Below are 16,599 nucleotides of genomic sequence, written 5' to 3'. Positions count from 1 at the left end.
GCAGGAGGTTTTTGATAGAAAATGGTAAGATAGGTGGATGGTCTTTGATATTATGGAATATCTTGAATTTTAGATTAAGGAGTTTGAATATTATTCCAAAGGTATACAGATAGGCTACAAGGTTTGGGGACAAACTCGAGTCTGGCTCTACCACCTAGTAACCGTGTGACCATCGAGTTGGGTGACTTTGAGCAAGTCACTTACCCTTTTTTAAAACTTAGCTAGTTTTATTATCTGAAAATCAGAACAAGAAAACACCTCCGGGGGGGGGGGTAAAAATTAAGAGAGATTCTGCATGTAAACTCAACGCAGTGCCTGGCCACAGTAAGAGCTCAATTTATCCAACAGATACTATACCAGGTGCTGGGAGTATAGTAGTACACAATAGACAAAGATCTCTGCCCTCATGGAGCTTATGTTCTAGAAGGGAGAAGCAGACAATAAATGAGAATGGTATGTAGCATGTTAGTGATAGGTGCCAATGAAAAAATTAAAAGAGGAGAAGGACAATAGGATGCTCTTACCCTGTTACAAAAAACAAGTCAGATATGTCAGGATTTGCTAACTGATTGATAATAAAGAATGAGGAAAATAAAGCACTCCAGCGTTTGAAATCTGAAAGTCTAAAATTGCAGCATGGTAAAATTAGAAAATCTAAGAAAAGAAACTATTTTGGAGGGAGTGGGGGAGATGATAAACACAGTTGTTAATGTTTAAGGTGCTGCTGGGATATTCATGCGGCCGTGTTTTCTGCGATGCCCTAGACTATAGCTCAAATGAGAGATTAGACCTTAAGAAATATATTTTAGAGTCATCGAAAACATGTTAAAACAGTGTAAGATGAATTTCTGAAGAAAAGAGAATAAGACCACAACTTATTTTCCCATCTAAACTAAATTTTAAAGTAACAATTTTCTCCTATATTGTTTTAAAATAATGACACCACCTAATTATGTGGATCCATCATGAGTTTAATTTCTATTAACAAGAAAGCTTCATAGAGGCGAATGTCTGGTATAAGCCCTCCATATAGAAGGTGGGTAGGGATGATGGGAGACAACACAAGCATGTTTGACAGACATTTAGGAAGCCAGGATAAATGCAAGATAATTGGGATGTTAGATTCTTTTCGGAGATTACATTGGTGAAGGTAGGGGCAGTGAATAAGAGTGTTATATAAACACTTAAATGATGCAATTTCCTACCCCTCAGATCATTCATGGAGAAAAACTGTTTTTTTCCTACCTTACCTTTTAGATCCTTGCCTGAGTTTGTTTCTTGGCTTTATCTTGCTTACAGGTGTCTCAGCCTTCCAAAACAAAAACAGGTAAAAATGTCACTGAAATTTAGGCAACTATTGGTTTCCATCCCTCCTGCAAGCTTGATTACCAAAACCTAATTGAATGTGGTGGTTACACAACTCACAGAACGGCATATTAAAAAGGGTTTATTTTACCATACCGAAATTATACCTAGAAAAAGAAAAAGAGAGAAAGAGAACAAGAAAAAGGAGGGGAGGGGGTATGAACTAAGGAAGAAAGGGAAAACTATGGCCAGCCATATTTCCAGAAAGCAGCAACTCTGATTTTTTTTTAGTCAACTTTTTATTACATCCAAAGTGTCTTTTTGCAGTTAGGGTTCTGTTATGGACAGAGCTGTCTCTACTCCACCCCCCCAAATTCCTATGTTGAAGCCCTAACCCCCAGTACTTCTGAAGGTAATTGTAATTGAAGATAAGGCTTTTAAAGAGGTGATTAAACTTAAAAATGAGGCCATCAGGATAGGGCCCTAATCCCACAGCACTGGTGTCCTTATAAACAGAGGCAGAGACACCAAGGGCGCATATGCACAGAAGGATGACCATGTGAAGAAGCAGCAAGAGGGTGACCATCTGCAAGCCAAGGAAAGAGGTCTCAGAAGAACCCAACCCTGCTGGCATCTCGAGCTTGGACCTCCAGCCTCCAGAACTTCAAGAAAATCAATTTCTGTTGTTTAAGCCACCCATTCAGTGGTGTTTTGTTATGGCAGCCCTAGCAAATTAATATATATTCCAATTTTATGTATTCAAGTTACCTTCCAAAAGGGCGCTCTCTGCCACCTATGATGAGGTACAATCTTTCTAGTGGACTCTTTAGCAACTCACATCAAAAGCCTTCAAATTTGACCCATCCTTTTGAACCAGTAATGATGCTTCTGGAAATTTATCCTAAGGAAATGATTGAGGAACTCTGTAAGGATTTAGCTACAAGGATGTTCACTTCAATACTGTTTATAGTAGGAACAAAATTGGAAATTACCTAATTGCCCACAAATAATTAATTACATAAATAAAGAAATAAATATTCTAGCTAAGAATATTATGAAGCATTTAAATTGATATTGTAGAAGAAAAATAGTGACTTGAGTTTGGGTATGAATCTTATGCCATCATGATGATGTGTGAAAGGTCACATTGCTTGTTTTACCAAATCAAATTAATTCTAAACTTAATTTGAACCACATACTTGGACAGAATGGGCAAAATGTCAACTGGGTCTCCTCTCACCTTTTTTCACTCAGAGGCCTTTGCCTCTCTCCCCTTCCCATCTTAGGCTATCTAAGAGTAATGTCCTCAATAAAATGCTCTTTGTAAAAAAAAAAAAAAAAAAAAAAAAAAAGCCACGATGAGGATTAGCTTTAAAAGGGACCCTCCTGAGGCAAGAGACTACACAGACCTATTTAATCTGTGAGGATGTTAATTGTATCTTGTTCTACTGCCCGTGTATTCCCTTGCCTCAGGTGCAAAATCCAGGCTTTGAGAAGGGATTTATATTTGTTTCCTCCACACAAGAGGGGATGTCACAGGAGGAGGGCTTGGTGTGAAAAAAGGATAGCTCCCCAAGTCTAGGAGAAGTGACCAAACAAAAGGTACAAACTTGTAGTTATAAGATAAATAAGTCCTGGGGATATAATGTACAGCATGGTGACAATAGTTAACAATACTGTATTGTATATTTGAAAGTTGCCAAGAGAGTAGATCTTCAAAGTTCTCATCACAAGAAAAAAAATTGCAACTATGTTTGGTGATGGATGTTAACTAAACATATTGTGGTAATCATTTGAATTATATATATATATCAAATCATTATTTTGTACACCTAAAACTAACACAATGTTATATGTCAATTATATCTCAATTTTTAAATTAATTTTTAAAAAAAGAAGTAACCAGAAGCTTCTGAGTTTTTGTCCATTGGAGGAAATGGTGGCCCAGCCAGTGTAGAGCACCACCATTCTACCTAAGCTTCCCCCTCCACAAACAAACACACACACAGATAACAGTAGAAGCTGGACACTATCTTGAAAGCAAAGTGTTAACACCTTAGTCTTGGGACCAGATCCACATTCCTGACCCCAAATAAGCCTGGAATTCTTATATGGAAAATTCCAATAACAATAGATATGTAATTGCCAGCCAGATGGGTGGGAGGTTGAGACAGATTATCAGAATTGGAGGATGTTACAGACTGAATGTTTGCATTCCCCCCACAATTCGTATGTTGAAGACTAATCCCCAATGTGCTGGTATTTGGAGGTGGGGCTTTTGGGAGGTGAGAAGGCCATGAGAGTGAGGCCCTCATGAATGAGCTTAGTGCCCTTATAAAGAGACCTCAAAGAGCTTTCTAGCCCTCCTTCCATCATGTGAGAACACAGCAAGAAGATGGCCATCTAGGAACCAGGAAGCAGGGCCCTCACCAAATACTGAATCTGCCAACACCTGATCTTAGACTTTCCAGCCTTCAGAACTGTGAGAAATAAATTTCTATGGTTTATAAGTCTATGGTATTTTTGTTATAACAACCAGAACAGACTAAGACTTAACAAATTGACATTTCTCAGAATCTCTCTGCCCTAAAACACACACACACAAGTACAAATATATGCACAGACTCACACACAGAATATAAGCCTTCTAAATTAAAAGCATTTAGACCATTCTATTTTCATTTGTTTATCATTTCGTTTGTTCCTTCATGGGCTAGATGCTGAGAGTAAAAGTCCCTAGCCTCCACGAGCTCAACAGTCTTGGGAGAGAGGGGAAATTGATAATGGTAATACACTGAGAAATGGTACGATAGAGGTTGCAAAAATAGTGTGTTAGGACAGAAATGGGCAGAAACCCAGAGTTCAGTAAATTCTTCTAATAGAAGCTAACTTTAGGAATAGGTTTAAGAGTTAGTTAGGCCTACAAGAAGGTAATGGCATTCCAACTGCAGGAAACAGTTGTGTCTACATGTTATGTTTGGAGTCACAGAAGTAAACTATCAAGGATATGATGGTGTATGGTGTATTAGTTTGTTGCTGCTGTAACAAATTACCACAAAATCAGTGGCTTAAAAACCACAAATTTATTATCTTGTAATCTGTAGGTGAGAAATCAGACACACAGAAATCTCACTAGGCTAAAGTCAAGGTGTTGGCAGGGCTGTTTTCCTTTCCGGAGGCTCTAAGAGAGAATCTGCCTCCTTGATCTTTCCAGCTTCTAGAGGATGCCCATATTCCTTGGCTTGTTGCCCCCTTCCCATCTTCAAAGCCAGCAATAGCCAGTTGAGTCTTTCTTCCATTGGATCACTCTGACACTGACTCTTCTGTCTCCCAGATAATCTAGGCAAATCACTTTATTTTAAAGGCAGCTGATCAGCAATCTTAATTCCATCTGCAACCTATTCCCCTTGTCACGTAACATATATTCACAGGTCCTAGGGATTAAGATGTGGACATCTTTTGGGTACCATTATTCTGCCTACCTCAGATGAGAATAAGAGAAAATGAGGCTGGAAATGTAAGTAGAGGCTGGATCAAGAAGGACTACGCATGTCTTGCTAAGGATTTCCAGCCTTTAATTCTATAAATAACACAGAGAAATTGAAGACTTTTAAGGAAAAGGGTAACAAATATGCATTTAGAGAGATTGCCCTGTAGGCAATGTGTAGAAGAGAGATTAGAGTAGGATATGATTTGAGAAGGGAGCCCATTTAGAATACCTGTGCAGTACATAATACTGGTGAGCATCTCCAGGGCCAGAAGTAAGGCAGAGGCAGTAGGGATTGGGTGGGAAGGATGAATTATTTGAGAGATATTTAGGAATTGGAATTGACTTGATGTGGTGATAAACTGATTTTAGTGCATTAAGTTTCTTATTTTGTGATAAAGTAGATCATGATTTCATTCACCAAAATGGTGAATTTTGAAGAGAAGGCAGGTCAGATAGATTTCTTGTTTTATAGCTATTGTTGTTGTTGGGAAGGTAGTACAAGAAGGGGGAGAATGGAGACGTGACCTACCCTAATATGCAGTACCTCCTTCTACCTTATAGTAGAACCTATGACTTTTAGCTGGGCACTTGGTTGCCAGGTATAAAGACTTTTCCCAGCCTTTCTTGCAGCTAGGTGTGGTATGTGCCTCTGTTCTAGTCAATGAAATGTAAGCAAAAGTGTTGAATAGCAACTCCTAGGAAACATTCTCAAAAGACAACTAGCACATACTCTTTGCCTTCTTTTTTTTTCCTACTACCTCTACCTTGCTGTTTAAAATGTGGGTGGAATGGTGGAATAGAGCTCCAGCAACTATCTTGGATCTAGAAGCTGAAAATCACACACTATTGATAAAAGCTGGAGCTAAATGCAAGGAGATTGGATCCCAGAACACCAAGAAGCAGCCATAGATTTCGTACCATTGGGCTTTTAGGTCAGAGAGAAATAATATGTCTATCTTATTTAAACCTCTCCTGTTTAAACTTATCCTAATTCAGACAAGAAGATTCTATGAACTCTACTTTGTCTTGCAAATGCCCACTGGAACTCCAGTGTTATTCAATACCTTGTGCTAAGGGTCATACATTACCTTATTGAGTCCTCACATGGATCTTGAGAAGTGTATTTTATTATTACGCCAATCTTTCAGGTAAAGAAGCTTTAAGATAACTGTGTTGCCCAAGGTCTGCCAGCTATCTACTACCCTGCCTTTCCTCACACAAAAAAGGTTTGTGCCCAACATGTTAGGTACAGGAAATACAATGGACCAGAAACAGAAATAATAAGGAATAATAACAGTAATAATAAGGAATAAGTTCATATCCTCCTGAATCCCTTTGCTTATATTTCTCAACTTCAAAATTAAAAATTCTTTAAAAATTCAAGGAAGATATTGTCATTTTTACATCATTAATGTGCCTGGTTAACTTCAGCTGGGCATAGATTGTAGTAGTTGCAAATGATCATTTGAGCAAAGAGAATACTTATTGTTTAATCTAAATCTGAATCTTCACACTTGAAGATTCCTCTAGTGAAGGAGCCGCAGGGGAAGAACCAAATGATGGAGGGTCAAAACGTAGGGTCAGAAGGAGGACAGAGAAGGTAGTCCCCTAATCCAATAGGACTGGTGTCCTTATAAGAAGAGGAAGAGACACCAGAGAGTCTCTCTTTCTTCACACAGAGAAAAGGCCGTGCGAAGACAGAGCAAGAAGGCAGCCCTCTGCAAGCCAGAAAGAGAGGTTTCACCAGAAACGACTCCTGACAGCACCTTGATCCTGGACTTCCAGCCTCCAGAATTGTGAGAAAATACAATTCTGTTGTTTAAGCCCCCCAGTCTGGGGTACTTTGTTGCGGCAGTCCTAGCAAACTAACACATCCACCCAGAAAAGAAGTGCTCTCAATGTCCATGTTCAGGGATATCAGACCTCACTCATTTGTACCTGCAAAGCTGCCCACACATCTTGCATGGATTTCTCTAGGCGACGTTACACCAGATTTAGTGATTTACCTATGAATTCCATAACACACTTAGAGAGTTACACTCATTAAAATTACATAAATTACTTAACTTTTGATTTTGAATTTTATGGCTCTTATTTATATTACCCTAAAAAGGTTTTTTTTTCGTGTACTGTTTTTACTTAGTCCAGTAAGAACTTCAAATGTTTTTGAATATTTATTTCCTTCAGCAAATTTCATACTGAATATTTTCCTCTTCATAAGGGATGTGTCTGATCAATGTGAAAATCAAGTTTTTAATCTTCTCTGTTAAATCCATTCTCAACTTCTAGTTTCAGCCTGTAGTATAGTTGGGAAAGTGGCTAACCCCATATAAAGCTTCCCTTCCTCACTTATATAGAAAAGGGAAATAATTTGCATTGATTGAGATCAAATTTCTATCAACCTAAAGAGTGGCAACTCAGAGTGAAATTTAATTTGTGAGTGTTCTGTACTCAGACCTGTGAATAAAGCAACATTCATACCACCATATACGTCTTGAGTCCTCAGGAATCTGGTCCTTCCTCATTTCTAAATACGTGCTGAACAGAGCAAAGAACAGGTTAGTCTACTCAGTAAGCTGCAAGAGCAGGCTTTAGCTGTAGTTGTTCAGGGAGTTCAGATTGTGTATAGAACTTTTCTGGATCTAAACATTTTTAGTTAAATGATATTTATTATCACGATTTCAGCAGATTAATATTAGAGAAAGAAAATTGCACATTTTTTTCAACTAAAATAGGAGAACAGTGGAAAAAATAAAAATAATTAGCAAAGATTTATATGAATGACAGTGTAATGATGATTAGCAGCTATGCAATCAAGAATCACATGTTCTCGATGAACCTATGACATATGATAATCACTGGCTGAAGTCTCTCAGTATGTATAGCAGTGATTTGTTAGTTTGGGATTGGCCTTGTCTACAGCCTAATTTACCTGAAATCTATTTTATTTTGTTGCCCAGGATTCTAAACATGGTCTATTTTCCAGCTTCTGAAATAACATATAAAGCACTTTTCATTCATCAGTATCAATTAAAGGGGTTTCTTTCAAGAATTAAAATTGCATATAATTCAGTCCAAATTCTAATAGCTTACAAATTCTCATCACTGGTCTTGGAGGATTTATTTTTCACTAAGCTCCAATATGATTGTCTACTGCATCCAGCCAAAATACAGAGTAATACATTTTCTAAGTTTCATCACAAGGTTTTGCGCATGGTTTTGTAAGCACATCACGTTGATCTCACTGGCACATTCAAAAGTTCTACCAATAGTAATAAGTCGCATTATATCTAAGCATTTACTATAGATAAGACTTCTTTTCACCCTGTATTTCAATTTGAAAAGAATCTTCTTACTTTACATTCTAAAATCATAAGAAGAATAGGGCATAGAGAGACCCAGTAGTGGTCATCCAGTCCAAAACTTTCATACGAGAGATGTGGCCCAGAGTTGAAATAATATGCCCGGGGCCACATAGACAGGTAGTGGCAGGATCATATCTTCTAATCTGCAGTCAACTGGCTTTTCCACACATGCCTGAGCCCATAACACTCTTGCTCATATAGTTTACATATAGGCTTCCTTCTTTAGAAAATAAAAACATTGTTAAAGCAGGAATTGGGTCAGCATTCTATCCTTTTAGTCATTTATCCAAAGTCCACTGACAACCTGTCACAAAGAAAGTCTCAGGGCTCAATTTCTCCTGGCTTAAACTGAGATTAAAAGAAATATGAGGTTTAAGTATTTGAATGAGATTTTACATCTAGAAGATAAAGCTGCAAGAAAACTGGAATCAAGCTGGTGTTCGCTCCAGACCCGCTCCCAGTCCCAAGTCAGCAGAGGGAGCACTGGGAAAGGGGAGAGAACAGAAAAGCACCTGCATCTACCAGATGTCAGACTAGCTTGTTCCTTCCTTTCCATCACTTCAGCTGCTGGGTCAGAAAGAATAATAGAAAACCAGGCTTGTTGAGGCATGCTGAGTTCATCTGGCATGAATTTCTGGAAGCATATATCCAACTGAAATATCTCAGTTCTCTCACAGAAAAGGTGCAATTAAAGATTTAAGCAGAATTTTTCTGGAAAAAAAAGTATCTATTCATGTGTAAGTAATTCCTTGCAGATCTTGAGAGCTATAAATGTCTATGGTGAGTATGAAAGTTACTTCATAGTTCTAGGTGAAGAAAACATCATATTCTTTTTCTGTCATCGAATTAAATCTCAACCTAAGCCACCACTCCTCAGGTTGATGGAAATTTAACCTCAGTTAACACCGGGCCTACATCCCAACCCCAGGGCAAAGATGTCAGGTTTTACACAGTCCAGAAAACTTAGAGCCAGCCCTCTGATCTTTGGTCCAGACTGGTCACAGCTGATAGGCTCTCTGCCCAAGCCCGCAGGGTCTCTTGCAGGAAGGCAGCTCTGCTGCTCCCTGAAACTTGCCTCCCAGCTTATGCTGGGGCTCGTTCCCAAGGCTGGGAACCCCAACACCAAAAGTTCAGGTTCCCACTGTACCACAAAGCCATTCCACAATGAGGACAGGCGCATCCCCCGGGGGTTACAAGGCAGCAGCACAGAGGGACTGGTTCCTGGTCCCCATTACTTCATGGAGCCCTCCCTCCCCAAATAAATCTCTCTTTGCTGTCTCCATAGTAGAATCTCCCTCCTTGGCCCTTGCCTCTCTCCCCTCTCCACGACCACCTCCCATAAGCCCTTCAGTGTGTTTAGGCTTTGTAAATTCATTGTAGTTTGACTTTGTATTCTGTGTACTTTTGCTTTGGCCCTGTTGAACAAAAGCTCAAAGAAAGAAAGCAGAAAAGCATTCTTGGAATAGGACAGGAAAACAGTGAGAATGAAAGGCAAATTAATATTTCAATACATTATCCTATCATGTGTGTCAATTGTAAGGTGTCCTTTTTACTAAATTATTTGAAAGTAGATATGACAGAGGCCACTTCCCCCCCCTTCATGTTTCTGAGGTGTGCCTCCTGCAGACACAAGTTTAGGGCAATTTGTGATTGAACTCTGAGGTCAAGAAGCATCCTTGGGCAGTTTCTAGACAAATGGTTGTCTGTACCATTTGGGGGGCATCCTCACTAATGTGCTCTTGGTTAACTGTTTTAGGGCCATAGACGTGAATTATCATATGTCCCCTATGTTGGTGAATGGCACCACCTTCAAGCTGAGGTTCTTAGATATCTTTTCCCTTGACAGCCACTCCACCACCAATTCTACACTTTCCGGTCATGCCGAACTGCTTGCAATTCTCCTAAAAGTCATGCTCTCTGCATATATGTCTCTTAGGCCTTTGCATATATGACTCTCTCTGCCTAAAATAATGTTTCACAGCCTTTTTCATATTATGGTGCACACAAAAAAAGATACTATTTGTACAACACACAGGGATAAACTGGAAAGAATTTGGAGCTATGTATATAGACCTTGTTGAAAAAAATTCAGTAAAGATATTTAACAGATTATCAAAACATTTTAATGAGAAACTTTAGCTTGCTCATTTAAACATAACTTTTTTATTTTTATTTTGAAATAATTCCAAACTTACAAGAGTTGCAACAATAATAGTACAAATAACTTTTTTCCTGAAAGAGTTGAGAGTAAATTGCCAACATGAGACCCCAGCAATTGCTTAAAATTTTAGTGTATAATTGCTACAAACAAGGATGTTCTCCTACATAACCACAATACAACCATCACAATCAGGAGATTAACACTGATCCCTTACTATCCACTAATCTGCAAGCCCTGTTCAAGTTTTGACAATTGTCCCAACGACACGAAAGGATCTAGTCCACATTGCATTTAGTTGCATTTGCCTCTTTGGTCTCCTTCAATATATAATAGCACATCAGTCTTTCCTTGACTTTGATAAACTTGACTCTTTTGCAGATTATAAGGCCAGTTATTTTGTATAATGCCCCTCAATTTGGATTTGTCTATTTCCTCATCATTACGTTAAGATTATATATTTTTGGCAGGAATGTCACTGAAGTGACATTGAATCCTATCGGGTGATACACAATTTCATTTGTCTCATTACTGGCGATGTTGACTTTAATCATTTGATTAAGGTGCTGTCTGCCAGATTTCTCGACAGTAAAGTTGCTTTTTCCCCTTTGTAACTACTAAGCATTTTGTGGGTAGGTATTTTGAGACTGAATAATATCCCTTTCCTCACCAAACTTTCATCCACTAGTTTTTAATATTCATTGATGCTTCTTCACTGAATTAATTATTACTATGATGATTTCAAAATAGTGATTTTCTAAGTCAACAATTCCCTCTACATTTATTAATTCTCTTTGCCCCAATTATTTATTCATTTACTCCTATTGGTATGGACCCATGGCTTCCTACTTTATTCAATGGGTTATAATCTGTTATTATGATGATTTATTTTGATGCTCAAAGTATCCCATGTTTGGCCACTGGGAACTCACTCCAGCTGACTTCTATGTTCTTTTCATGTCCCATAATTCTTTGAGCACTTTTTACTTTCTGACCTAACCAGATATTCCAGGCTCATCTTGGACTTTCCCTTGCCCTGCCCTGGAATCAGCTATTTCTCCAAGGAGTCTTGGTTCCTTTTAGAAGAGAATGGTACTTAGAAACCAAGATATAGGCACTAGATATGTTTGCTGCTATTGCTCCCAGAGAGAGACAGAGAACATATGTATGTATACATATACATAGTACATTAAGTATACACATACATTATATGTATGTAATACACATATTTGCATCTACATTTATTTCTGTATCTATGTATCATCAAACCGTAAGTTCACACCATTACCTCCAATTCCAATCCAATACCACAGAGCTCATTCTAGCTTTCTTCCTTTTCCATATTTATGACTCTTTTCTCTGATAGTGAAAAACCTGGCTCCCATTATCCTCAATGTATTTAATTATTGACTCAATCCTGCCTGTATATAATCAATTTCCTGCTCTGCCACCACTCCCTCACAAAGATGTCCTCCTTACCCTGCTCAGCCTCTGAAACACTGCTGGCCTATCACTGCTCCCCAAGACCCCTCTCAGGCAGAGGCCCTCCTCGCCCTGCTGAGCTTCAATATCCCAGGCAAGCCATCACCACCCTTCTGCACAGATGCCCTCTCCACCTCAATCAAGCTCTGACACATGGTGCCAGCCCAGCAAGCACCCTCCTCACTCCACTTAGGTTCCAACAATCATCACTGAGCCATCAACTCCGTCCCCCCAACCTAGATGCCCTCTTCACCTCACCCAAGCACCCACACCTTGTGCCAGGCTGTCGCTGACACCACCCTCCTGTGCAGAAGACCTGCTCACCTCCCTTGAGCTCCCAACAACCACATAGGCTACTACCATCTTTCCCCTCATGAACACCCTCCTCACTCCACTCAGGCTCTGATAACCCCACGCCAGGCAGCCATCCCCACTATCACACCTTTCCCTGCTCACCTCACTCCGATGCAGATGCCTACCTTACTTAGCCCTACCTAATAATTTTTTAATTGAATTACTTAGCAAAGATGAAAAGAAGGAGGAAAGGGAGAGAGGTAGGGAAGGAGGAAGAGGGAGGGAGAGAGGAAGGAAGGAAGGAAAGGAGGAAGGACGGAAGGGAGGGAGGAAGGAAGGAAGAAAGGAAAGAAGTTTTATAATTGAAATGGACACAAGAAACTCCTAATCAAGATTCTTAAATGACAATCTCTTCAATTTTTTTAATATTCACCATCCACAGAAACTTTATTCGTGAGTAGGTGGATGAAAATTTAAAACAGTTTTTATAACCATTTCTAAAATGAACCACAATTGAAATGATATTTAAAGAATCTAAAACCTCTGCCTTTTCTTTTATTGGCAAATGAAAGCATGCCAGGCTGAGGGAACAGCTAGTGTAAAGGTCCCAAGGAAGCAAGAAGTTCAGTGGGCTGGAGATTTCTGACAGAGGAAGGGAGTGGTAGGGGAGATTTCTTGTGCTAATAAAAAAGGATTTCAAATTCAATAAAACTTTGCATATCAAGAACTTAAAAATAATGAAGAAACTCTTATTCGCAATCTATACTATAATAGTTACCTTGTAGTTACCCTTAGATCCCACCAAAAGCATATCTCAGCTGCAGAGAGAGAAGTATCTGATACATATGAAGAAAATAATTCAGGAACACCCCCCAGCTGTGCCCACCAGGAACCCCTGCCTAGCCCCTCTGTTTTATCTTCCAGACCAGCTATACACTATACTCATTTAACTCCTGGATCACTAGTTATTCCATTGACTCTACTTGGCCTTTCTCCCCAACAGGCAGAAGCTGGCTCCTGAAAGAGATGTCCAGCTAGTGGATGACTTCCTTGGGCTGCACTCAGCACCTTGTGTTGGGGCAGCAAATGCCAGCTATCCTTCAAAATTTTCGCTATTTGCAGGGATGACGGGGCTTGTGGTCACACGCTGCTCCATTATGAATGCCCCCTCAGGAGTTCAGCCCAGGGATGCTCTTGGCCCTGTTCCCAGGTTGCACCTGAGCATATCAAGGGCTGAGAGGATTAACACCTCCCACATACCCATAATCCATTTGAGACACACTGATTGGATTCTTCTCTCTCCTTTTTCTTCCCCTCTTTGTCTAGATAACTCTTATTCTGATTTGGAATTCACTTTGGAAGTGAGTTCAAAATCATTCATTCAATTAACATATATTTAAGGAGTGTCTACTAGGTACCCTGTTAAGTTGTGGGAATGCTGCCATGAACAAAACAGACAAGGCCCCAATCTCAAGGATTTTACAGCTGATGGAGGGGGTGTTGGGAGAGCAGACAATAAACAAACAGACGGAACCATCAAGAATGATTAGCGCTGAAACATGAACGACAAGAAGCAAACCATGTGAAGATCCAGGGGAAGAACGTTCCAGGCAGAGCAAACAGCTAGTGTAAAGGTCCTAAAGAAGAAAGGAAGCCAGTGGGCTGGATAATACTGACAGAGGAGAAGAGTAGTAGGAAATGAGGGGAGAGATCTGACAGAGGCCAGATAGTGCAGGGCCTTGAAGGCCAGGCAAACAAATTTAAAATTTTTTTTTTTTTGGAGGAAGATTAGCCCTGAGCTAACATCTGCCACCAATCCTTTCTCCTTTTGCTGAGGAAGATTGGCCCTGAGCTAACATCCATGTCCATTTTCCTCCATTTTATATGTAGGGCACTTGCCACAGCATGGCTTGATAAGCAGCGTGTAGGTCCACACCCGAAATCCAAACCAGCAAACCCCAGGCAGCCAAAGCAGAATGTGCGAACTCAATTGCTATGCCACCGGGCGGACCTCAAACTTAGATTTTTAAGAGCAATAGAAACCATTGGAGGATTTTAAACAAGAAAGTAAGATGATGTAATGTCTTAAAATGTACAAGATGACTGGCTGCTATAATTACGGACTGAGGATAGAAGCAGGGAAGCCAGTAGGGGTCTACACAGTAGTCCAGGGAAGAGACAATGATGTCTGGGACTGAGCTGGTAGTAGGAGACATGAAAGGAAGTGGGTGAATTCAAATACATTGGGGTGTCAGGGTCAACAGTAACTTGCAGACGGACTTGATGTGGGGTGTAAGAGAACTGGAGTAATGAAGAATGGCTCACAGACTTCTGGCTTGAGCAATCAGGTGGGTAGCAATTGCATTTACTGAAATTTGTCAGACTGGGAGAGGAGGCAGGTCTGTGGGTAAAATTCACAAGCTCTGTTTTGGACATGCTAAGTCTGAAATTCCTAGTAGACATCTAAGAAGAGCTATTAGGTAAGCAATTGGATATAGGGGGCTGGAGATGAAGGAAGGGTCAGGGCTAAAGATATAAATTTGGAAGTAATTTGCACATAGTATTTAAAGACATGAGATAAGATGACACAGCAAGAGTGCATACCCAGAGAATATGTCTCAAGACAGAGCCCTAGGGCACTCCAACATTTGGAAGTTAAGTGGAAGAAAAGGAAAATGAAGAGGAAGAAGATGAGATAAACACATAAGTGAGACTGAGAAAGAGCAGTAAATAAAGTAGTAGAAAAATCAGAAGAGTGTGATGTCTTGGAGGCCGAGACAAGACAATGTTTCAAGAATGAGGGCTGCTTTAACAGAATACCAGAGACTGGGTGGCTCAAACAACAGGTATTTATTGCTCACGTTTTTGGAAGCTGGCAGTCCAAGATCAGGGTGCCAGCATGGTCAGGTGCTCGGCGAGGGCCCTCTTCCTGGTGTACAACTTTTTCCCTGTATCCTCACATGGCTGAGAGAGAAAGCTCTGATCTCTTCATCCCTCTATAAGGACACCAATCCCATCATAGGGGCTCCACCTTCATGACTTAATATAACCCTAATTACCTCTAAATACCATCATTGGAATTAGAGTTTCTACATATGAATTCAAGGGAGGACACAAATATCTAGTCTATAGCAGATTGATACAATTAAAAAGTTAGACAATAACAAGATTTGGTAAAGATGTGGAAAAATTGGAACCATCATACATTGCTGGTGGGAAGGTAAAATGGTGCAGCCACTTTGGAAAACAGTCTGGTTGTTCTTTAAAAGTTTAAACAGTTACCATGTGACCCAGCGATCCTATTCCTAGATATAAATCCAAGAGAAATGAAAACGTGTGTCCACATAACATCTTGAACACAAATGTTCAGAGCAGCATTATTCCCAAACGGAAACAACCTAAATGTCTATCAGTTGATGAAGGGCTAAATAAAATGTGGCATATCCATTCAACGGGACATTATTTGGCAATAAAAAGGAACAAAGTACTGATACATGGTACAACATGGATGAACCTTGAAAACGTTTTGCTAAGTGAAAAAAGGCAGATGCAAAAGACCACATATCATATGACTACATTTACGTGAAATGTCCAGAATAGGCAAATCTATAGGAACAGAAAGTAGATTAGTGATTGCCTATGGCTGGGACAGAGAAGGAGAGGGGAATGAGGAGTGACTGCTAACACGTACAGGGTTTCTTTTAGGGGGACAAAAATGTTCTAACACTAGATTGTGATGATGGTTGCACAACCCTGTCGATATGCTAAAAACACTGAATTGCACAATTTAAATGGGTGAATTGTATCGTATGTAAATTATATTTCAATAAATCTGTTCAAAAAAAAATAAGGGAGAGGTTACCTAATGCAAATACTACTGAGGTTAGATCAGCTAAGATTAGAATAGAGTAGAGACTACTGGATTGAGTAGCATGAAGGTCATTTGTGACCTTGACAAACAAATGTTTAGTGGTGTGATGGAGACAGAAGTCAAATAGGATGGCCTGAGAGGAAACAAGAAGTGAGGAAGTACCATCAAAGAAGTTTTGTTGTAAAGGGTTGCAGAGAAACAAGGTAATGGCTACAGAGGGATATGAAATAAAGAGATGCTTTGTTTTCATTAGGTGACAGATAATAGAGCATGTTTGTTAATGAGAATGAATCAATACAGAGGGAGAAATTGATAATGAGGGGAGAGAAAATGTTTGTTGTTGAATCCAAGTCCTTGAAAAAGGGATGGATTGAAAAGCACAAATGCAAAGGTTGGCATGCATTCCTTTCAACAGAGAGAAGGCACAGATGTCAGCAGACTGTAGATAGTGCTGGGAAGCTGAGAGAGGTGCTGCTATTTTCTCCAGGAGGCCTGAAGCAAGGTGATCAACTTAGGGAAAGGACAAAAAAGTATATTAATTACACTGCTGTATAACGAAATTACCCCCCAAAACTTAGCAGATTATTAGATCATGTTTTCCACACACTTTCCTGGATTTGATCCTTGCCCAGAA

The sequence above is a fragment of the Equus quagga genome, chromosome 7, assembly GCF_021613505.1.
Source record: "Equus quagga isolate Etosha38 chromosome 7, UCLA_HA_Equagga_1.0, whole genome shotgun sequence".
NCBI classification, from domain to species: domain Eukaryota; kingdom Metazoa; phylum Chordata; class Mammalia; order Perissodactyla; family Equidae; genus Equus; species Equus quagga.
Note: the sequence above shows the minus strand (reverse complement) of the source record.